Below are 25,011 nucleotides of genomic sequence, written 5' to 3'. Positions count from 1 at the left end.
TAGTTTGAAGGTATAATATTTCACCATGGTTTTATTTTAGTACTATGATAGCAACCAAAATTGGTGGATGCCGTAGTTTCAATGCAATTAGCCATGGTGTTACTACAGTAATATGGAGTTAAAATAGTAACCATGTTTAATCTTTTAGTAACTATGATTTTACAAAAAAATACCACGGTGATACTATGGGTACTGTAGTAAAACCATAGTAATATTTTAAAAGGTAAGGTTAGGTTTATGGGTAGGGTTTGGTTTAGGGTGTCTGTGTAAATAGCTGCTGCCTTATTTAATTCCTGTGGCTCCAGATAAAGTAGTCACATGGCATTTACAGCTCAGGTGAATGGCCTTCCACATTTCCCTTGTGCAAAGATGGCAGATTTCAAATTCTGTACTTCTACAGGTCCTGAGCAACTACCATTAAGAATGGGAATTCTTAACAGATATCTTTCTCCAGTTAATAATTAGGCACTTTTCCACCATCAGACCAAATGTTTCTTATTCCAGGCTCGTTGACTCTGTTATGGTTTATTTTTCAGTTGAGCTGCAAAATCAGGATTAGAATGGACTGACTGAGCAAGTGACCAATCGTGAGTTCCCATGTCAGTAAAGCCATTCCTCCACTAAAACTTGGTTTTCTGTTCTGAAAATGGTTAGCTAACCATGCTGAGACATCCGGAGCCAGGAACGGTTAGTAATCGTACCATACCAAACCGTGTTCAAGTGGAAATATTACTCAAACTGTCACCGTGCTTAGACCTGTTCAGCCCGATGGTAGAAAAATGCTTATAGATTCCTTGGATGGGATAGGGGAGAATGAAACCACGCAGGACTGGAAAATCAAGGAATATTTGCCTGACCCTTCTCAGTGATAGACCACAGGCACCAAGGACCTGATACTTCATTTTAATTATTTATACTCTATAATTTGAAGACACACCAGACTAGAGAGTGTAAGAAAGGATGGCTATAGGAATGGATCAGACATGATTTGTTATTTTTTAATGGTTATGTTTTTGTCTTTACCTCCCGTGCTCAGTTGCTCAGCATTATGTCATTTCCTGTACATTTTTGGACATTTCGAAGTTTTCTTCAAGTTTGAATTTCTCTATCACTGTCTCTCTCTGTGGGCCTGAGTAGTCAGGCATTGAATTGGCCTCCTCTCAATGCCCCAAGGCATGGCCTGCCTCCACTCTGCCTGACTGCATACATAGCCACTCGCAGGCATGCTGCCAACTGTGTCCTCTGTTTCAGACTTACCAAGCTGCCAACCTCCCGTTGCTTCTCTAATGTCCTGCAATGCAGTTTTCCAGAATTAAGGGCACCTGGAAAATCTGCATCTCAGCACAAAGAAGGATATTTGTTCTGTGAATATTTTAATTGACAATACATTCAGAATCCTACCATATAATATAGAATGAGTGGCACATTTTGTGTGAATCTCAGGCAAGTTTTAATACAATACTTGTGAGAATATTAAGAAGCAAAATAGTATTTAAAAATCTTAAAACAACCTGCCATTAAAAAATTTACCAGGGAAACATAGTTTCTGCAAGTGGGTCAAGGTTTGGCCTGTTGGGCTGCTAGCCCTTGCTGGTAGATGCCGTAACTACACCATTTTGTGGGCAATAATCATGTTTCTATGTTGACAGTCATCAAACTGTATTCTGAAGAAATAAAGTCATCTGCAAGCAACATATTTACACTGGCTGGCCAAAAACAAAGTCGCCGTTTGGATTTAAATAAGCAGATACTTAAGAGCCTAGGATTGGATCATTATTGCATTATTTCAGCTGGCAACAATTCTTTTAACCCTAACTGATGCAGTGTGTAGCTTCTCATTTCTTAAATAACCATGTCAGAAGACGTACTTTATCCCATGTTTGTGGAAAAGATGTTACTGTGTTTCAGAAGGGGCAAATTATTGGCTTGAAGATTGCTGATATCACTGGAATTGTATTAAGAACTGTCCAACACGTTATTAAAACCTGGAAGGATAGTGGTAAACCATCAGCTTCGCGGAAGAAAAAAATCTTGAATGATCATGATCAGAGAACACAAAAACGATTGGTGAAGTCACTAATCTTAAAAAAACTACTTCAATATGTTAGGGAGCATAAAGATTGGACTGTTGAGCAATGGAAAAAGGTAATGTGGTCTGATGAGTCCAGACTGACCCTATTCCAAAGCGATGGGCACTTCAGGGTAAAAAGGGAAGCACATGAAGCGATGCACCCGTCATGCTTAGTGCCCACTGTACAAGCCTCTGGAGGAAGTGTTATGATCTGGGGTTGCTTCAGTTGGTCAGGTCTGGGATCATTAGCATTATGTGGCAATAAAATAAAGTCAGCTGACAACCTGAATATACTGAATGACAAGGTTATCCCATCAATGGATTTTTTATTCTCTGACGGCATGGGCATATTCCAGGATGACAATGCCAAGATTCATCGAGCTTAAATTGTGAAAGAGTGGTAATTTTCACATGTGAATTGGCTACCTCAGAGTCCTGACCTTAACCTCATTGAAAGACATTTGGATGTGTTGGAGAGGACAGCATCAATACAAGATCTCTGCCAAAAATGAATGTAACTCTGGATGGAAATAAATCAAATAAAAATCTAAAAATCAAATCACTTTATTGTCACACTACCATGTATACAATGCAACAGTAGGTGAAAGACTTGTGTACAGTTCTGAGCAACATAGTCATGACAGTGACGAGACATACCAATTTACAATAAACAACATATTTACACAACACGATTTACATATCAAATGTACACATACTTGCACAACACAATAATAATAATAATATACAATGTACAGTAAACAATACACATAATATAGAATACACATACAGTAAAAAAAAATAAAACAAATAAAGAGCATATAAAAAATATATATACATTAGTTGTATTGAGGAGAATATAATTATGACAGTCCAGTGTGAGATATAAGATTAATAAAGTGCAGTACTGATATATTATTGATCGTGAGAGATCAAGTGTTCAAAAGTCTGATTGCTTCGGGGAAGAAGCTGTCATGTAGTTGGCTGGTGTGGGTCCTGATGCTGCGATACCACCTGCCTGATGATAGCAGTGAGAGCAGCCCATGACACGGGTGGCTGGAGTCTCTGATGATCCTCCGAGCTTTTTTCACACACCGCCTGTTATATATGTCTTGGCGGGAGGGAAGCTCACCTCCGATGATGTGTCTTGCAGATTGCACCACCCTTTGCAGGTCTTTGCGGTTGTGGGCGGTGCTATTACTGTACCAGGCGGTGATGCAGCCAGTCAGGATGCTCTCTACAGTACTGGTGTAGAACCGTGTGAGGATGTGGTGGTTCATTCCAAACTTCCTCGGCCATCTCAGGAAGAAGAGGCGCTGGTGAGCCTTCTTCACAATGACCTCAGTGTGGACAGACCATGTGAGTTCCTCAGTAATGTGGACACAGAGGAACTTGAAACTGCTGACTCTCTCCACCGGTGCTCCATTAATGGTGATGGGGCTGTGTTCTCTTTCTTTCCTCCTGAAGTCCACTAAAAGCTCCTTGGTCTTCTTGAGGGAGAGGTTGTGCTCCTGACACCAGCATGTCAGAGTGTGCACTTTCTCTCTGTAGGCTGTTTCATCATTGTCAGTGATCAGACCTACCACCGTCGTATCGTCAGCAAACTTAATGATGGCATTGGAGCTATGTGTTGCCACACAGTCATGTGTATATAGGGAATACAGGAGTGGGCTGAGAACACAGCCCTGCAGGGCTCCAGTGTTGAGGGTCAGTGATGAGGAGATGTTGCTGCCCATTCTAACCACCTGACGTCTGCCTGACAGGAAGTCCAGGATCCAGCTGCACAGCGAGCTGTTTAAGCCCAGAGTTTTTCATCAAGCTTGGAGGGCACAATGGTGTTGAATGCTGAGCTGTAGTCTACAAACAGCATTCTCACATATGTGTTCCTTTTTTCCAGGTGGGAGAGAGCAGTGTGTATTGTAGATGCAATGGCATCATCAGTGGAGTGGTTCCAGTGGAGCTCTTCTCTTGTTGGAAAGAGATCCGCGCTCTCAGCTCGCAGAGCTTGTTGTCCAGAGACTGAACATTTGCCAGTAGTATACTGGGTAGCAGGGGTCGATTTGCGTGACGTCTTACTCTGATGAGAACGGCGGCTCTTTTTCCCCTTTTCCTTCTGCGTTTCCGCGACCGGGCAGCCCAGACAAAGGGCTCCGCTGGCGTGTTTGTTGTGGGTCGGCATTGAGGAATTTGAAGTCCGGTTTTTGGTGTGTAATTGCAGAACCAAAAGCGTTTGTCTGTCGTATACAATAAGGCAGAAAACATCCAAGACAAAAAAAACAAAAAACTTTAAACAAAACAAACAATAAACTGCAGTGATGTGTCAGAGCTCGCAACGCAGCAGCCATACTCGGTGCCATCTTGAGTCCAGGTGTTACATCTTGGGTCCTGAATGTTGTGACGTTGCATAAGGTTGTCGAAAAAATGCCATGGCGAATGCATGCTGTAATCAAAGCTAAAGGTGGTCCAAGGAAATATTTGAGTATGCAACTTTTTTTGGGCCTGGCAGTGTTTTTTATATATGTATTAATGTATTTTAAATGTTTCATTTTATTATAGTAGACGTTTAACCAGTAGCAGAGTGTTTTTGGAGGACTCTTAAAAGAAATAATTTTTCCCCTGTCTGCTGCCTTTGACGTCAAAGCTCATGCACTTGTACAACAGTTGCTAGTGAAGGGCCTTGGATTGCGGTGCCATAAGCCAATAAGCATTGTCAGGAGATAATTTTTCTCCTTGGATATCATTATTATCATAGTTCCCAGAGGGAAGGAACGAGACGTTTTCCTGGGACGCCAAACGTACCTCTGAACCTGAGAAAAGGCCAATGTCAAGTTGGCAGACAGAATTTGCATGCCCTGCCCTGGACCTACGGGAATAAAGGGAAGCGGCGCAGCGAGTGCCAGTCAGAATTTTTCCTCGGAGCCGAATGGTTGTGCAACAGCAAGCTGAAGTTCACCACTATTTAACTCACCTCTGTCAGCGAGAAGCATTGCTGTTGGATCTACGGCGCGTTTCTAGCTGGTGTTCTCTCTCTCTGCACGCTGTGCAGTCTACGCCCCTGGGCGCTTCGACAGCGCTTTTCACTGTTAAAAGAGTGTTCTCCTCCTAAAAGAGTTTTGATTTCTCTAAATGAGTTTGAGTTTTCCACTCACAAAAGAGCAATACACAGCAGCGTTGAACGTCCTTTTCAGGACGCGTCTTTTTCAAGATGCCTTTCTGCATTTCTGGCTCCTCAGTGCAAAATCCTGACTGGCACTCGCTGCCCCGCTTCCCTTTATACCCATATGTCCGGGGTGGGGCATGCAAATTTCAGGTGTCAAATTCAGGTTCAGAGGTACATTTGGCATCCCAGGAAGACCCCTTGTGTCACTTCATTCGACACAACGTCTCGTTCCTTCCCTCAGGAAACGGAGGTTACAACAGTAACCATGGCGTTATGGTAATACTATGGATATCAATACCATACCATAGTTCCTATAATGATTGTTACTAAAATAAATAAATAGATGTAAGAAAACAAAACAATAGATGGATTCCAAATTCTTCTTAAGCTTCTGAAGGGGACACAGAACACATTTTTGTGTCCATCTTTTTGTTTGTTTTTCTGTGTAAAAATGCAACAGACAGACATCTAGAATTTAGTCATGTCATATTTAGGCTATTAATATTAGTCCGTTTTACTCTGACTAAAATAGCATATAATTTTAATAAACGAAAATAAAATTTAAGTTGATGATAATGTGCAAAAAAAGGGAGTAACTAAATCAGTTAAAACTTTAAAGGTGCTGTAAGCAATTTTAGAGTTCTGAAGCTTTCACATGACTGAGCTGTTGAAATAGCCACGCCCCCTCCTTCCAAAACCCCACCCTCCAAAGATAATTTTGAGACCAAAACCGAGCAAAAGAGCTGCAATGTTTGTTCTTGTGGCTGTCAAATTCAACAGCGGCTCAATAGCACCCTCAACTGACAAACATTATGAATCACAGCCTCAATGATCCGCTTTGAATACAGCACTATGAGAACGAGCAAAATTATTTACAGGTGAAAAGTGTCAATGTCTGCGGTCCGCGGACACAATTTTGTTTGCTGTTTACAAAGTTTACAGTTGTCACAGAGACCGGTGAGATATCTCAGGACACTTATTTCGTTAATATCTTTAATCAGGTGAAAATTTCAGAAATTCTTGTTATTAATGACTAATGATTAGATTATTTACTTCTTCTAGAATAGATGTTAATGCTTCTGTTTGTGCAATGCTTATATCTTGCAGTATCATTTTTGTTTCTCGTCATATTTTCGGCAACAGAATGTTTGAATAAAACTGTTTAATTATCGTCATGATGCGTCTTTTTCGTCTCGTTATCACTGACAAAATAAATACAAAAACATCAGTAATTTCAATGAAAATGTATATATTTTATTTTTGCGTCACGTGCAGGAGTGCTGGATTTGTTAGGCTCTGTGCTAGGTAAAAGTTTTTCTTTCATGCTTTTACAGTAGTAAGACTGTTAACTGTTATAACTATGAGATTTTGGCCAAAACTATTTTTGTTAGTGTGCTCCTAAGGACTCAATTCTCTTAATTATTGTACTGTTTGACCTTGTGTGTTTGATTGTGGGTAGTGTGTACAGCTGTACAGCCTTGCAAAATTATGTATAAAAATATATAGTATACTGTAGGTTTAGTCAGTAATTAAACCCTGTAAAGTTTCTTGAGGTGTTAAAAGTCCAGTGAATGAATAATTATTCTCTCTCTGGCCCTACTCTTTCAGACAAATGCTCCATGACCTCTGTCTCCTCTATTCTCTGCCCAAGGCTGATCTGTGGGCCGCCTGCCCTGTGGAACGCTTCAGTCCCTGGTCCCTCTAGATCGATATCATCTGCCTACCATGAGATATGGCTGACCTGTAAGTGACCTCACCATATGTTGAAACTGGATTCATTACATGTATGGAGCAGAAAACTGGGAACCACATTGGTGTGTGTAAAAGTGCAGCAATTCTGGCTGGTGGAATATGGTGAGCATGGTTGCCCACAGAAGGCTGCATATTATGGTGCTAAGCAAAGTGGAATTGAGCAAACAGTTAGAAAAAATTAACATTGTTTTGACAGTTCAGGGGCATTAGGCTGGACCCAGCACCAGTGATATAGAGGAGGGGAGAGGGTTAAATAGACTTCGAGGGAGGGGTTTAACAGGTGGTACAGTATGTACCCATTGTGGTGATAGCTGTACCACTCTGCACCAGACCTGCAGCTAATTCCAACATTCCTTCAGGCTCTATATCCCTGGGTTTGGCATTGTAACCACTTTTGATAAATGAGCAGGTATGAGAAGAGTGATGGTGTCAAGGCAGGGATAAATGAAAAAAGTATTTTGATGTGTCTGTGTTTCATACTGTTTTATGTGTGTGTTCTTATTTGATAGATAACTAATCGATTAGTCAATTATTTCTTCCATTAGTTGAAAAACTGGGTCTGTGTTGACTAGTCATAAGTCTCATGATTTACAGTTGCGCTTGTATTACGGTGACAGCAAGAGGAAAATTCCTCTTGTCCACAGAGTGTAACGGGATGTTATTAGTTTTAAATGATAACTTGTTCCAGCCAAATATATTTGGAATTACGCCAAAACGATTTGCATCGACAAAGCATGTTATGTGCATTCTACATACGCTACATGTGTTGTGGACATCAAAGATGGTCTGATGTTAGGGATGGGAATCGTAAGGAATTTTAATGATTTTGGTTGCGATTCCAGTTCATTAACAGTTCCATCAACGATTATTTTAGTACTTTTGAGGAATTAATTATATAAAAGAATTATTTTGAAATAAGAAATGCCATTATTATTGAATTTACTCTCCTTAACAGCCAAGTGATGAGATCATTTCATATATAAAAAAAAAAACAGATTCAAGCGTGTTTACAAAGACTTTTTATTAATACTTAAACAAATTAATTAATTTTATTATATTTATATCATATGAATTTTTATAAAATACTACTGTAACGGGTGTTATGGAAAGGATGAGGCGAGAACTGGCTTGACTATATAAATTATAATTAATTAAGAACTTAAACCAAAAGACACAAACACACATATGACGGACAGCTGCCCTTAAACGCTCTCTCTCTCTCTCTCTCTCTGCCACCACCGTCCGCAGTCAGCCTTTATCCCTCTCGGAGGCTTGATTAGTCTGATAAGGAGCCAGATGTGTAGAATCATGACCCGGCTCTGCCCTCCGCCCTGTCACAACTACTAATTACAACAAAACCCATAATGTGTATCTTCAACTACACATTGTCAACAACAACAATCCAAATCACTCTGTTTAAAATCTCACAAGCATAACACATACAGCTGAAGTCAGAAGTTTACACACACTAGGTTGAAGTCATTAAAACTATTTTTTTTTAACTAATCCACAGATTTCATATTAGTAAGTCATTTAGGACATCTACTTTGTGCATGACACAAGTAATTTTGTGTCATGCACAAATTCTTTTCCAATTCCTATTCTTTCAGGGGGAAATTACCCCACGGAGACCACACCTGCCCAGGCTAGGGGAGGTAAATAGTGGTGAAATACATCAAATGGTTTTCAGGCCTTATGTGGAAAATGGCACAGTGGTAGATCCTACCTGCTGAGAGGGAGGAGTTGCTACAACACGTGACCGGGGGGCAGCGGGGACTGCCCAAGGGAGACGTGGGTCCGCTCGTAAGGGGACCGTACTGTGGAAATACACACAGGGGGATTAACCCACACAGGGGGCCGTCCTGTGGAGCACCTATTCCAGTACAGAGTAGTCTCAGTACCCGTAGTGGGTCTTGTCAGGGAATTCCTCCACTGAATTCGCGGACCAGAGGGCTGGGTAAGAGTCATCCAGGGAGCCAAGTTAGTGGGGTCTCCTGGTATAAGAGCGCACAATATCACTTCAGTGGAGGGGAAAGGCGCTGGATGCAAGCGGTACACCCAGTCAGCTGTTTCCGCATTACCGAGTTCTACTGGCTCGGACCTGAGAGAACACGGGATGAAACCGACAAAACCCTGAGATTGTAGAATCTCGTAAAGGTATTGGGTGTTGCCCTACCCGCTGCTCTGCATATGTCTGCTAGGGAGGTGCCATTGGACAGTGCCCACGAGGATGCCACACTTCTCGTTGAGTGTGCTTGATCCCGCAAGGGGGCTGGCATGGCCTGGGTGTGATAGGCCAATGCTACGGCGTCAACAACCCAGTGGGAAAGCCTCTGTTTGGAGACAGCGTTCCCTTTCCGCTGTCCACCAAAGCAGACAAGGAGCTGCTCAGAACATCTATAGCTCACCGGGATGCTATGAGAACTGTATTTGCGGGCCAGGTGGTCCTGGGGGACGGAGTGGTCTGCTTGCCAGCTCCAGAGAACGAAAGGGCTGGGTCTGCCTCCTCCCGGGGCAGCACTTGCAGGTTCACTACTTGGTCTCTGAAGGGGGTCGTAGGAACCTTGGGCACATAGCCCGGTCGCGGTCTTAGGACGACGTGAGTGTCTGCCGGAACGAACTCCAGGCAGGTGTCGCTGACAGAGAATGCTTGCAGGTCCCCAACCCTCTTGATGGAAGTGAGCGCAATCAGGAGGGCCATCTTCAGTGAGAGGGCCTTAAGCTCGACTGATTCTCGCAGCTCGAAGGGGGTCTCTGGAGGCCCAAGAGGACCAATGAGAGATCCCAGGAGGGGAACAGGCTTGGCTGAGGAGGGTTCAACCTCCGGGGCCTCTAAGGAAACTGATAATCAAGTTGTGCTTACCCAAGAACTTGCCGTCCACTGTGTTGTGGTGGGCCGCGATAACGGCTACATACACCTTCAAGGTAGAGGGAGCTCTGGCTTGGTTGATCATGTCTACGACAGGGCTGTCGCGAGGAGCACGAGCTCCAAGAACCAAGTCTGAGTGGGCCAGTAGGGGGCCACCATAATACTTGGTCCTTGTCCTCCCTGACCTTGCACAGCAGCCGTGCAAGTAGGCTCACTGTGGGAAATGCGTACTTGCGCAGCTCCTGGGGCCAGCTGTGTGCCAGCACATCTGTCCCGAGGGGAGCCTCCGTTAGGGAGTACCACAGCGGGCAATGGGAGGTCTCTTGGGAAGTGAACAGGACTACCTGTGCTTTGCCAGACTGTTCCCAAACCAGCTGGACCGACTGGGGTGATGCCTCCACTCTCCGCTGAGTGTGCCTTGTCATGACAGCGCATCCGCTGCCGTGTTGAGGTTGCCTGGGATGTGATTGGCGAGCAGTGATCTGAGTTGCTGCTGGCTCCAAAGGAGGAGATGGCGGGCAAGTTGTGACATGTGATGGGAGCCAGTGCTGAAGTGGGCTCATATGCATCAACCCTAGTGGCGCGACCGCCACGGAGGATGCCATATGCCCCAGAAACCTCTGGAAATGTTTTAGAGGAACCGCCATGCCTGGCTTGAATAAGGCTTGAACGCTATCATTGAGACTGAGTCTAACTCCATGCCGAGAATAGAGATGCTCTGAACTGGGACGGTTTTCCAGTTGACCTGAAGCCCTAGGCTGCTGAGGTGCCTGAGCACTTGGTCCCTGTGGGCGCATAGTAACTCTCGGGAGTGGGCCAGGATGAGCCAGTGATCGAGGTAGTTGAGTATACAAATTCCCACTTCCCTTAGCGGGGCAAGGGCTGCCTCTGCGACCTGCATGAAGAAGCAAGGGGACAGGGCCATGCCGAAGGGGAGGACCTTGTACTGAAACGCCTGGCCATTGAGCGCGAACCGTAGAAAAGGTCAGTATCAAGGCAAGATAGAGACGTGGAAGTATGCGTCCATTAGGTCTACCTCTGCGAACTAATCTTGATGCCGGACACAAGTTAAGATTTGTCTTTGCATGAGCATTTTGAATGGGAATTTGTGCAAGGCCTGGGGGAAATGGATCCTTGCAATTCCAGGATCGGTCGTAAGCCGCCACCTTTCTTGGGTACGATGAAGTAAGGGCTGTAGAAACCCTTCTTCATATCGACTGGAGGAACAGGCTCTATCACGTCTTTGAGTCGAAGGGTCGCAATCTCCGCATGCAGGGTGTTGGCATCTTCGCCATGCACCGAGGTAAAGCGGACGAAGGGAGGGGGCTTGGCAAACTGGATCGCATAGCCGAGTAGGATGGTCCTGGCCAACCAGTGCGACGGGAAGTGAAAGCAGGGCGGAGCAGCGGGGCGGAGCAGGCAATGTGGCGTTGGTAGGCAAAAGCGCATCCCGAGGCTCTGGTGCTGAGAGAAGACTCGAAGCACTTACCATGCTCCACACACCCGGCAGGGAGGAGGTCCCATGTAGGTGTCCTCTGGACTTGTCAGAATCGGCCGACCGGGGGGCAGCAGTCGTGGGTTCGGAGGCAGGGAGTCTGCATCAGGCGTGCCAGGACTGTTGAGGTGTGGCACCGAGATGCCGTGAGAACTGCATTTGCGGGCCAGTTGACCCAGAGAAAGAGGAAATTGCTCTTTTATTGAGAATGTGGGTACCTCAGCCCGAAGGGGGTACGGCAAAGAAAAAAAACTGAACTGAGGATTCTTCTCCCGGCCTTCCACCGGGGGATGGAGTGGTCTGCTTATGAGCTCCCTGGGTCCTGGAGGATGTTAGACAGAAGGGGGGCATGCGCTTACTACGGGGCACACAACGCTGGGGCTGAGAACTCGGCCCAGGTTGAGGCGGAGCTGCGCGTTTTCTGGAAGCTGCAGGAGGACACCCTTGGGGTATGATGTGAGAGATTGCCTACGTCTGTTTCTTCACTGCTGGGTGAAGTCCTGGACGGTGTCACCGAAGAGGCCGAACTGGGAAACGGGGGCGCTAAGGAAGTGTGCCTTGTCCACGTCCCGCATCTTGACCAGGTTCAGCCACAGGTGTCATTCCTGAACCATGAGGGTGGCCATCACATGCCCGAGTCTCCGCGCTGTGACCTTCATGGCCCTGAGGGCGAGATCGGTCACTGAGCGCAGTTCCTGCAACACGTTGGGGTCAGGACTACCCAAGTGCAGATCTTTGAGTGCCTTGGCCTGGTGAACTTGCAGGAGGGCCATGGCATGCAAGGTGGAAGCGGCCTGTCTGGCGGCTCTGTAGGCATTGGAGGTCAGAAAGTCATCCTACAGGCCTTGTAGGTGGCAGCGTTCTCAGGAAACTGGTTCAGGTCATCATACACCTCTGGGAAAAAAGGAACTGGGGGGCGTGGCTGTGAGTGGCGCCCAGACCCGAGGAGCCAGTCATCCAGCCGTGAAGGCTGTGGGGAGGATGGAGGGTTCCAGTCCAGCCCCACTCTGACGGCAGCCGGGCAAGCATGTTGGCCATCTGGCTGTCAGCCTCAGACTGGCCATGCCAAACCAAGGGTTTCAGCCCAATGGAGTCTTCTGCGTCAGACACCAGAACACTCTACGATGCAGCAGTGAGCTCATCATCCAGCTCGGGGGGGGGGCTCAAGTGGATAGGCAGACTGGCCATGAGGCAAGCCGCTGTCACCCCGAGCCTGGGCGGAAGTCAACGAGCGTGTCGGATGGGATGTACCCGGTGAAACCGAGCCCGCTACCCTCCCCAAATCACCTCCATCGCCAGACGGTTCGTCTTCAATCCAGTGGGAAGAAGGAGCAACACGGGGGGCAGCTGGAATGGCTTTCCTTTTTAGGTAGGAAAGCCGAGACCGCAACGTTGTCATGGTAAAGTTCTCTCAGTGAGAACAAGAACCATCCACAAACGCTGCCTCGGTGTGATCGCGGCCCAGACACACGAGGCAGCACCTGTGCGCCTGAGAGAATTCGACCACATCCAGGAACTACACAGGGGCAGAAGGGCATCGTTATAAAAACGCATCCTGAAAAGGATGTTCAACGGCGATGTGTATTGCTCTTTTAGAGAAAATATTCTCTTTTTTTAAAAGTGTTGTGGAAGCACCCAGGGGCAAAGCTCCACTGCTGTGCAGAGAAGGAGAAAGCCGCTGATTTGCGCCGTAGATCCAACAGCATACGCTCTTGTAGAGATGAAGTGAACAGTCTGTGAATGCAGCTTGCTGATCACACAACCGCTCGGCTCCGAAGGAAAAATCTGAATGGACAGACTAATTTCCCTCCCTTTATACTCGTATGTCTGGTGATGGGACATGCAAATTCTGTCTGCCAATTTCTCATTGGCCTTTTCTCAAGTTCAGAGATGCGCGAGGCTCTCAAGAGAGACCCCTAGTGTCTCTTCTTCGACACAACGTTGAAGTGAGCAACAGACAGGGAACGGCATTTTCAAATGTATTCAGATTAATGTGAACGTAGCCTACAGTAAATGTTCACATACAAGTCAAAAGTTTTGAGAATTGCACTAAAACTAATCAAGTGTCCGCATCAGGCTGGCAGAATCTAGAATCGAGTGGTACATCACTGTTTTTTTCACCGTTTATGACAATGCAAGCTGCTTAAATCTGGCAATTGAGAAATCTCTGCTTTCCCTTCTCACCTTCATCTTCTCAGCTGCACAAATTTTCTCTACACTCACACACTCTCTGTTAACACAGCTATGGACTTGCCAGAAACAAAAAAGACAGCTAGTTCTGCACAGTGAACTGTATGTTGAGTCATTTCCATAAGGTGAACACTGACAAACTAGACTACTTTTTTGGACGAATAGTGAAAAGCAGTAGTCGTGCAAGCCCTAGTGCTCATTCATGAAAGATAAAGAGTTTCTAATGTTAGGCTGTTAGCGCACGTGTTCAGCAGCAATAGGCCTCTAGTATGGTGTGGTAATTTAGACTTACCCTGTTCCCTGCTGCAGGCTCATGGTGCGAGCTGCTGTCACAGCTAATTGAACCCTGTAGGTGAAGTAAGGATGGAGGGAGGCAGTCATAGAAAGGAAAAAGCCGGGACAAAAAACCCAGGTGAGGCTGTAGTGCCCCTGGGGTTTTGGTCCCTGCATGCCTCCTTCCCTCGGTCTAAATATCTTGCCTGGCGCTCCAGGGCTTCCCTCTGTCTCATCTGCTGATAATTGGGTGCTGTAGCTACACAGCACACTTATGAAATATAGATTTCTTCTAAAAAAGAAATTGTACACAAAAAGCTCCCTTAACTGTTAGTCTTAGGTTGTTAGAAACCAAGCATCTCTGCACTATACACATTGCTTGCACATAATTCTGCTACACAAAATAACAAGATTGCAAAACAGAAGCAATGCAGACATTATTGTAGACTAGTGCCATTGTGTAAAGTGATACCATTAGTCTGGCTTGATTCACAAGGGGGGAACTAAAGCTGGTAGCTTATCTGTATGGATTTTTTCATTGAAAGTTAATTTTAATGTGCTTATTTTTCCATAAATCTGCATACAATACAATACAATGGTTCATTAGCATCTGACACGCAATCCCAACACTAGTGTGCTCCCTGTTCTTATTGGTCCACAATGATATTATTGTGTCATACAGTGATGTATAGACCTTACAGTGGATACTTTATATACATTTTCTCAATTTCATTTTCTATGGACCACCAGGGCTTTGGTCAATATCAATTGCAATGCCTGGCTCCGGGCAGACAAATTCATTTAAATTACATTTACCATCATAGCGATGTTGATATATAACGTTGTTTTCTTTCCAGCGCATTCCCACTCCCATTAATCACCACTTGCCTACCCGTATGATCTGCAGTTCATCTACCTGCCAAGCGGAATTGCTCCACCGAGCATTCCTTTCCTTATCCCCCACCAGCAGCTCCAGATACCACAGGGAATATTAGTGTCCTTAATTCACACCCCATCTTCCACATTTACTCACAACAATGCTAAATTTCGGGAATGGTAACGTGACACAGTTCCTCACTTCCCACATATCTCAGTCTGGACAGTGGACTGGTTATGCTAAACCGTACAGCTGACAAATTCAGTCCTGTTGAGCTCATTTTGTAAACACCAAAAGCACACTGAATGGTTATGGAGCTACATTTATTAATGTATTGGGGCTGCTCTAAATGGTACACACATATAGACATATATTGGCTTGGTCATGTACATGCTATGTTACTTTCTCAGATGTCTCCTTTCACTAGATATCCACGGAATTCCCATTTCCAATTCAATAGCATCCAATAAACAACTTCATTACATATTTATTAGGTTTGGCTATTTGATTTGCCTCATAAATTCTGTAGATCTTGTTATGGTTTGTTAAAACCACACACAAAGTGTTACCCTCTCTTTATTTACCATTTGGTAACAATCAGTCTGTTACAATCTGCACCTATTTTGGATTGTCTGGAAATGTTAAAGATACTGTCTCTCTTTTCGTCAGTGCTTCCTCCTCCGTATTTCAGGGTGAGTCAAAGTCTCAGAAGTTGTCTAAATATATGAAAGGGTGCCATTCCAGGACGAGCATTGCTGAGCTAGGCTGCCACTGGCAGTGGTCTGTTTACAGAGTTCAGGCTTGTCCCCACAGCTTGGCAGCTGCACCCAGATCCTGCCGCGTTCTCCCGCTGCCGTTCTGTCTCAAACGTCACATGAAAAGTGGAAATTGCAAACACATTTGCCGGCACCCCAACAGTTTCCAGAAAAGGCTGTGATTCAGGCCTCCAATAAAACAAAATGCTGCAGCCCAGCCTGGACAGATTAAAAGTCTTGGACAACATTGTGATTGCTCTGTTTTGGGTGTTGTGGGAAAAGGATCAGGTTTCAACCAACATTAAATACTAAAAGAGTGTTGGAGTAACCCAAGTCATTTGTCACTGGATAAATGTACTTACATTAAAGTTCATTTTGAGTGTACTAACGATTGCCTAGTCACAGACGGGAGAAAAAGAGGTGCACTGAATTTATGGTTACGAAGACCTTGGATCATCTTCCAAAATTAAGTTTAATAGTAAATATTAAAAATAATTTATTTCCTGGAACTTTCTGTGACCTAACGTGCCAAACTGCTTCTTCTTGCCGATATATTGCTTCCTTGTCAACTTAAATCAACAAAATAGATTCCATTGAACTTTGGCCTATGGACACCAAGCATTTTTTACTTTATTTTTAAATTATTGCTTGCAAATGCAGAAACTTATTTGGGCACACTGTGAGTAACAGCTGATCTAATGCCCAAATTTATGAATTAATGCAGCCTACCATATGAATTAAAACTCCCTAATGTATCTTCCCTCATATACCAAATACTTTTAAAAGAGGTGCGTTAGTTATTTTTGCATTATAAGCGTGTATTAAAACCATGTGAAGATGTTTTAAGTGGAGTGTCTTGCTTGTTTTTCTTATCTCAAAATGGCGGACAGCGTTTTTAAAAACGTCTAGGTTACGGATGTAACCTCCGTTCCCTGATGGAGGGAATGAGACGTTGTGTCGGAGAAGCGACACTAGAGGTCTCTCTTGAGCACCGAATATACCTCTGATCTATGAAAAAAGGGCAATGAGAAGTTGGCAGCTAGTATTTGCATACCCCGCCCCCGGACATACGGGTATAAAGGCGAGGAAATACTCAAGTTCATTCAGGATTTTTCTGAGGAGCCGGAAATGGTCCGGCCACTACAGCGGCTCGGCTCAGCGACGTGGCCTGGAGGACACAACGTCTTGTACCCTCCATCAGGTAATGGAGGTTACATCCGTAACCTAAACGGTCCAATTTAAATCATGCAATGCGCTGAGCCGTGTACGTGTTCTGCTGACACAGGAGCGGGAAGGTGTTTTACGTGCCAAGACGACCAGCTGTGTCAGACTGCACGTACCCTTCCCCAATGCACCAAAAAAGTCATCGGAGTCCTTCTGGTTAACCTAGACAGGGGAACAAGGTGGTGCTTGCCAACCTGGGAACGGGCCAAGCCTGGCTGGGCCTCTTTTCTCTCTATGTTTCTCGCATAGAGCAATAGACAGCCGGGGCCCTTACATGCATCGAGGGAAGGGCGTCTTACCCAGTTTCCTATTCTTTCAGGGGGAAAAGACCCTGCGGAGACCACACCTGCCCGGAAGGGGAGGTAAGAGTGGTGAATACGCCACATGTGTTTTTAGGCAACACGTGGAAAGTGGCGCGGTGGTAGATCCAGCAAGCGATTCACCCAGCCAGCCCTGCGGGGAGGAGCAGGTAGTACGGCGTCGGGAGGCGAGGACGCGTCTCGATGCTCTAATGCTGAGAAAGGACTCAAAGCACTTACCTTGCTCCGCACACCCGGCAGGGGGTGGGTTAGTGACTGAGGAGGAGGTCCTGTAGCGCCGTCCTCTGGACTCGTCAGAACCGGCCGGCCGGGGAACAGTCGTGGGGTTGAGGGCAGAGCGTCCAGCGTGCTGGGACTGTTGAGGTGTGGCGGCAGAGTGCCGTGAGAACAGCATCTGAGGGCCAGGTAACCCAGAAAGAGGAATCTGCTCTGTTAGTAAAAAACATGCAAAAAGAAAGTACCTTTAACTGAAGGTTTCTCTTCCCGGCCCTCCACCGGGGGACGGAGTTGTCTGTTTACCAACTCCAGAGCAAATGTCTCGATCTCTGGGTCGTCTGTCTCTGGACTGCTTGGGAGCCTTCCGGGTCCTCGAAGGGAGGAGCAGCACATTTAAAAAAATGTTTTGAAGCCACAGGAGGACGCCCTTGGTGAGCAGATGGAGCATGGCCCCTGGCTGCAGGTTTGCGGCAGGGCAGGATGTGTAAAATGGCCTCCGTCTGCTTCTTCACCGCTGAGGACTGCTGGGCGGCGTCGTCAACGGTGCCGCCGAATGGACGGAGCTGTGAGATGGGGCGTTCGAGAAGGCGCCCGTATTTTGACCAGGTCCAGTCCATAGGTTGCATTTCTGGACCACAGGGGTGGCCATCACCCGTTCGAGTGCGGCCCTCTGTGCATCAGGCTCAGACTGGGCGCGCAGACCCGAAGGTGGTGGCGCAGACGAGTCATCAGCATCAGACGCCGCTGTAATGCTCTCCGATGTAGCTGTGATTATCGTCATCCAATTCTGGGAGCTCAAGGGACAGGCAGGCCCGAAGCAGGCTGCACTCATCCCAAGCTCAGATGGGAGCAAGCAAGCGTGCCGGGGAGGCGGGTGGTTCGTGGGGATTTACCCGGCGAACGCAGCCCGTCATTATCCCCAAATCGCCTCCATCGCCTGCGGCGCCTGCCTCAATCCCGTATGAAAGAGGCGAGGTGCGGGGCGGCTGAAGTGGCTTTCTCTCATGACAAAAGAAAGCAGCGACCGCAATGCTGCCACAGCTATGTTCTCGCACTGAGAACATAACCCTTTGGAGAGAAATCGCTCATCCCGAGCTCGGACGGAAGCCAGCAAGCATGCCGGGGAGGCGGGTGGTTCGAGGGAATTTACCTGGCGAACAGAGCCCGTCATTGTCCCTAAATCACCTTCATTGCCCGCAACGCCTGCCCCAATCCCGTGGGAAAGAGGCGAGGTGCGGGGGTGGCTGAAGTGCCTTTCTCTCATGACAAAAGAAAGCCGCGACCACAATGCTGTCATGGCTAAGTTCTCGCACTGAAAACACAGACCATTCATAAAAACGATGCCTGCGTGTAATCGCAGCCCAGGCACGCCAGGCAGCTTTCATGACCGTCAGAGGTGGGGAGAAATCAACCGCATCCAGAAACTACACTTAAAAAGACGCGTCCTGAAAAGGACGCTCAACGCCAGCTGTGTATTTGCTCTTTTAGAAAATAACTCTTTTAACTGCGCTATCGATGCGCCCAGGGGCAACTGCACTGCCGTGCAGAGAAGGAGAAAGACGCTGCAATGCGATGTAGAATCCAACAGCATGCAGAGCGTCAGAGGAATACAGGAACAGGTGTGACTCATAGCAAACAGCATGCACAACCATAGGCTCCGAAGAAAATTTCTGAATGAACTCTAGTATTTCCTCGCCTTTATACCCGTATGTCCGGGGGCGGAATATGCAAATACTAGCTGCCAACTTCTCAGAGATCAGAGGTATATTCGGTGCTCAAGAGAGACCCCTAGTGACAGACGGGGAACGAGGGATTAATCTTGCGCTCACACTCAAGATTATTAGAAACCTAGCGAGCCAGATAAAAATGTGCAAATCCATAATATTCACGATAACAGTAAACAGCATGCCAATAACATGCCAACAGCACGTCCTCGTCTAACTCAACGTGATAAGCAAAATCTCAAACATATATATAAAAAAAAAAAAACATGAAATATCACTCTTTGCCTCTTTGCACAACTGCGTGAAGATGAACTTATATCTAAATTTCCAGTATTCTGCTTCTAAAGGCTATTTTCCAAACACAAGCTATACATGTTTCCATAGTCTATTTTCACCTGGTACACCAACTCATCCACTCACAGCTTTCCATGAGACACTTTCTCTATTTATGTCTCTAAACGCTCAAAGAAGCTCACGAAATTCAGCAACAGCGAGTATATTCGTCTCCATTTTGTTTCTGATTACATAAAAGTTAAATGTCGTTTGATTGGTTGTGAATAAATTCAGCTCTCAGTGACAAGCGGCAGCCACGGAGAGATAACATATTTTTTTCTTGCGCGATGTGCGCCGCAAGCAATCTCGCGCAACAAAGTGACAGGGTGACGTTCACGAGAATCCTGTCACTTTGTGACGGTTGCCGCATCCGTTTTTTCCGCCTACCGCGTCCCGTGTAAAACCGTCTTAAAGCAGGTGCGCTGGCTGGGTGAGTGCTTGTGGGTTTCTTTTTCTTGGATCTTCAATTGTCATGAAAATTCTATAGCATCATAACCACGCACTGCAAGACTGCAAAAACCTCTTTAAACGGCATACCTTTTTGATGCTTAACCAAGCAGCTGCATGGCTCTGCATCAAAGTGTAATAGGCCAGTAGAAATGTCAACCGCTAGAAATATATCAAGTATCATGTCTATCGCGGTAATGATAAATCCATGGCAATAAATAAATAAACTGTATTATAATCATAATTTTGCATTTCTCACAGCCATCGATGATAGTGCTCTGTCTCGCGCGCACACGAGCAAACCCATAGCGTGCGAGGAGAGAGCGCGCACATCCATAACAGTGATAAACAGAATGTGTAGATTTATAGAGTGGGCTTCACGGTAAAAAGGTTGAGAACCACTGGTCTGGCACATAATTTTAATGAAAAAAGGCACTCCCCCTGTGTCATATAAAATATATAAAAATGTTTTAACTTTCATGAATAACCCATTTAGCATTATTGCATTATACAATGCTTAATAATAGGGATGTGCATGAGTAGTCGAATATTCAAATATTCATTCTGAAAAAATTATTTAAATAGTAAAAATGCTATTCGAATTTTGCAGAGTTTTGCTTTGCTGGCCATATGTACAGTGAGATGCATGTTAAATCCTAAAACTGGTTGTTATAACAGAATGCACTAGGCGGCGCTGCTGAGATGATCACATTTGTTGAGCAAATGGTTCCGTCAGTATGTTCAGATGGACACCAGAAATGTAAGCACAGCGTAGTTCTAGCAGGAAGACTAGCTGTACATCATCGCACCATTAATCACACGTAAGCCGTTGTTTTACAAGTCTGCTTACAATCTATCAAATTGCTGTTTCAGTGTGCTAACACAGCAACCTCCACCACCTCACCACCATCAGTTGAGTCCCATCCTGCACGGGGGTAGGCTCCTTGCCCCTGCCTCCTATCTCAGGCAGGATATGACTGAGTACAACTTCCTCGAACCACCAGACGGGGCCTACGCCGAAGAGAAACATTACTTTTCTGTTTTATATTCATTAAATAAATCTCACTCAAGTCTGCAAGTCTTCCTGATAGAAAAGTGGGTTATTGTGAGAATGTGGCTTACTGTCAGAAAGCTGGGTTCCTGTTTAAATGTACTGGATAAGCGGTGTACGCTTTACTCCCATATATGTGCAGCTCTTTAGAAAGCAGCCTCCCTGTAGCAACATAATCCCCATGACGCTTCTGTAAACAACACACATGGCATCCGAGAAAGACTATGCTAGTGGAGGTAAGGGACATTCCAGCATTTAAACTGGTGTGTATAAATAAGTATAGTTTACTGAGGACGTGGATATGCTTGTTTTTGTCAACAAAAACATGAGATACAAAATAAACATGATAACTATTATATGCAGAGTGTTTATACTCGTTCTGTACATTGACAGCATCAGTCTACGTCATTAACGGTTTCTTTTTCTTCGCTTTGCGTAAGCCTAAATGATTTCATTCTATTTTTTTTTAGTGAAGCAACGTTTATGACTAAAAAAATAATTTTACGCCTCATTCTAATTAATTGCCTTCATTTAAATAATAGAATATTCGAATTTTCGTTTTTTATGAACTTAAATATTCAAATACCACATTATTTATAAATACCCATCCCTAATCGATAGACAGTTAAAACTGAAAATGCACTAATGTATATGAATGTCATGAAAGTTTGATTTGAAAGATTTCAATGTTGATCAACTAGCTACTAATCTGTTAAGAATTAGGCCTACCTGCAGCATATGTTTGTTAATGGTAATGGAAGTATAAAGTGTCATTAATATTTTATTAGTTTATTAGTGCCTTAAGGAGGTCCGTCAGAACTGATGTAGTTTGGTGCTGCATGTTAAGTTAATTAAACAAATTATAATTTGAAAAGGTTTATCAGTTTATCATAGAAGGTGTCCTTTGTCATGTATCAAGAATCTTTTGAGAAATTTTTAATGTATGCATTCTCTGTTGTGATACATTACCAGTTACACGCGTTACCACGGACACGGAGGCCTACGCTATTCTCTGCGTCATCCATGCACAACTCACCATGCGCCAAACTGAGAGCGAGAACACATTATAGCGACCACGAGGAGGTTACCCCATGTGACTTTACTCTCCCTAGCAACTGAGCCAATTTGGTTGCTTAGGAGACCTGGCTGGAGTCACTCAGCAACTTGTGACTCCAGAGGTGGTAGTCAGCGGCTTTACTTGTTGAGTTACCCAGGCCCCTATACTGTGTGTTTTATGGTGTTTTGGAATTATTGGAGCTTGACAGCTTCCAGTCACTTTCATTATATTGCAAAAAGCCATGCGAAGACTTTGGAAAACATTTCCTTTTGTGTTCCACAGAAGAAAGATAGTCATACGGGTTTGGAATGACATTAGGGTGAGTAAGCAACGACAGAATTGTAATTAGTTTTTTTAGCTATACCTTTAAGGAAAATGCTGTCATTCAGTATTCTTAGGACATCATGATCATGATCAGTGGTCTCTCTCTCACCATAGGCTGCTGTGCTAATGCTGGGTGAAATTATTACTTATTCTCAGTTTCTATGTATTCTTGGGTTAGTATTAGATTCAAAGCAAACACCAAATGTAAGAGACGTGGCCTATTGGTTAGCACACATGGTCATCTGAGACCTTGAGCCATGGTGCTGATGCAGAACCCAAGTTCAAATCAGCTATAACTCCCAGTTCCGTTTCTGTCCTCCCTCTATTATCTGTTTCTTTAAAAATGGCAAAAAGTCAAATAAATGAAAAAACTATGCCATTCAATGATTTTATAAGTGAAGTCTGGCAGGCAGTCAGCCAGTCTGTGAGAGAGAACCATACCCAGCTCACTCAAGGCTGGACTAGGGTTTCTTCAGGAAGTGCAGCTTTTCCCAATGCTGGTCAGATGAAAGAAGAAGAGCTCTATCGATCGGCTTCTGGTGGGAGACTGTCCTGCGGTGAAAGTGAGGCCGAGCCGCTGAAGAGGAAGAGGGGAACTGGAGGGGTTCTTAAGACCTCTAGGGCAGATGAGCGGGGATGTGGGGGGCATCAACCCCCTCTCCTCTCTCTGCTGCTCTTGTCTACTTCCACAGGGCTTTGGAGTGTGCAGTGTAGTGTTGCTGATGAGAACTGTCGGCGCTGAGCATAGCTACTGAAGGTCAGAGAAACGGCTGACCTTAGGGATGCTGTGCCTACACACCCACACATGCTGGCCTCACATCAGAAAACACTCACTACACTAGCTAAACACAACTTGGGTAAAATTCTGTCTTGAGATATGAACCTTTATATTCCTTACGCAATAGATGTTAAATATTGTTATAAAAAAAAATCCATGTTGTGGATTTTTTTAAACAAGTTTGAAAGTTTAATATTCTATACAATTTCTACTGTATGTTGTAATATAAATATTATAATATTATGAAAGAATGTACTTAATGTGAAATATCCCAATAATATAAAAAATATATTAATATATTTTACATTGTATTATTTTAAAATAATATTAAATCTGACAATGTTATTGTGTGAATTTTTTTTAAATAATAATAATAATTTTGTTGTGGTGTATGGTGATTCAGACTCCACACGAAGTGCACATTTGTGTGCCTGAAAATGCCTATTATATTTTATTTAAAGACAATAAACTTTCTTAAACCTCAGAGTTATAGCTAATATGTTCCAATGCATTGGATTTAAATATTATGATGTCACGATTTATGATATACCTTTTAAAAGAGGATCTTTGTTGTTGTTGTTGTGTTGAGACCAGGGACTAAAAATTAAATCTTTTTTATTTTGGTCCATTCTGATAAAAAAGATCTGCATGCCTAATTTTTTCAGACAACAGGAAGTGGTGTAATTCAGAAAATGTACTGTGATAAACCCTTTCTTTTTTGGTTTCATAAAAAATATTGGAACAAAACTGACCAGTTATTAACCTCTGAGAACGTTTCACTGTGGGACAACTGAAAGGAACTTTGTTTCCAATTTTGTTCTGTAAAAAGTTTCATTTGTTTTCATTTTAGTTCCTCGAACCGTTTATAGTCACTGGTAGACTTTGCAGACCTTACAATTCTGTATAGTAGAGTCCACTATTTCTCCATTACCCTCTTCAGAAATGTAATTAAAGATAAAGAAATGATTGAGTTGACTAGAAACCAAATTACCTCACCCTCAATTCAGTGGCAAGACCAAAACATACACTCACACACATAGTGAATTCATTTATCTGCATAGCCCTTTCTGATATTTCTCAATATCACGTACCCCTATGTAACATCTCCTGTCGTGACCAGCCTGCGGAGCCATTGTGCCCCAAGGGACAAATCGGCCTGGGCGGCATGCTAATTGAAATGTGTCGGCGACTCATTGATGTCTTGGCTCTTCTTTCAGGGCTATTTCAAACCACAATGCTGATTGCTGGTTTCAGATCACTAAGGGAAAAATCAATATGGCCTGAGAGATCAGGAACTACTCTTTGCAGGTTTAACTCTTGCCAATAGCAGACAGATGTGCCAGCCAGTGTTATGTGCTAATAAAATTGTACCTGTGCATGTGTCACCACAATCTTCTGTATTATTTGGACATTTCAGAGACATTTTCAGTCCTTAACATAAAGAACATAAAGTGTATCTTTCTTTTAAATAAATGTTCAGTAGTAAATAAATATTTAATTTTCTAACTGTTATGCTTTTGCATATGATATGAAACCAGGCCTACAGTATCTTTTTTCAACTAAATCTTTTAATAATATTTTTCAATTAAAAATAAATAATTTATAGTTGGATTTCCTTCTTGGATATCGTGAAAATGACAACAGACTGCTTGTTGGCTTACTGGTTATCTCGAAGTAATGCTGCACATTTCCAATGTTGGTGTGGCCTAAATAAATGGCCCATAAATACAATTTTGTGGAGTGATAACTGTTGGCTTTTCTTTGATATCCTCCAAATATGGTTGGACCCTTTGAAAAATGGATTGCAGATGAGATAAGAAATAAGTTATGTTCTTATCACAAATTTGCACAAGCACAGTAGCCTGTGAACCTGGTGTCCATAAGTCCCATACAACTCCCAGAATCACATAGACATTTCCATAACAAAGAAATGGATACTTAAGCCATGCATGCAAAACTTTGGCTATCATCGACCAAATACTGTTGGTAATGGACATCAGGAGATGATCTGTGAGTATATTTATACACTGTTTCAATGTAAAGTTTACATTCACAAGTGAAGATTTTATTCATACTGTAGCTAATTTAAATGGAATCA

General features: G+C 44.2%; 1 protein-coding gene across 1 annotated transcript in view; it reads left to right on the top strand.

Moving 5' to 3' along the window:
- The first annotated feature begins 6,951 nt into the window (after window positions 1-6,951).
- The window catches only part of samd11 (sterile alpha motif domain containing 11), a 138,428-nt gene continuing 120,368 nt past the window's right edge, over window positions 6,952-25,011 (top strand). The window contains exon 1 of the mRNA XM_052092168.1: window positions 6,952-6,971. The gene's annotated coding sequence lies outside the window, so the exon portion shown is untranslated. The remainder of the gene's footprint in view (window positions 6,972-25,011) is intronic.

This window comes from Xyrauchen texanus, chromosome 25, assembly GCF_025860055.1.
Source record: "Xyrauchen texanus isolate HMW12.3.18 chromosome 25, RBS_HiC_50CHRs, whole genome shotgun sequence".
NCBI classification, from domain to species: Eukaryota; Metazoa; Chordata; class Actinopteri; order Cypriniformes; family Catostomidae; genus Xyrauchen; species Xyrauchen texanus.
Note: the sequence above shows the minus strand (reverse complement) of the source record. Positions and strands in the feature narration are given on the sequence as shown.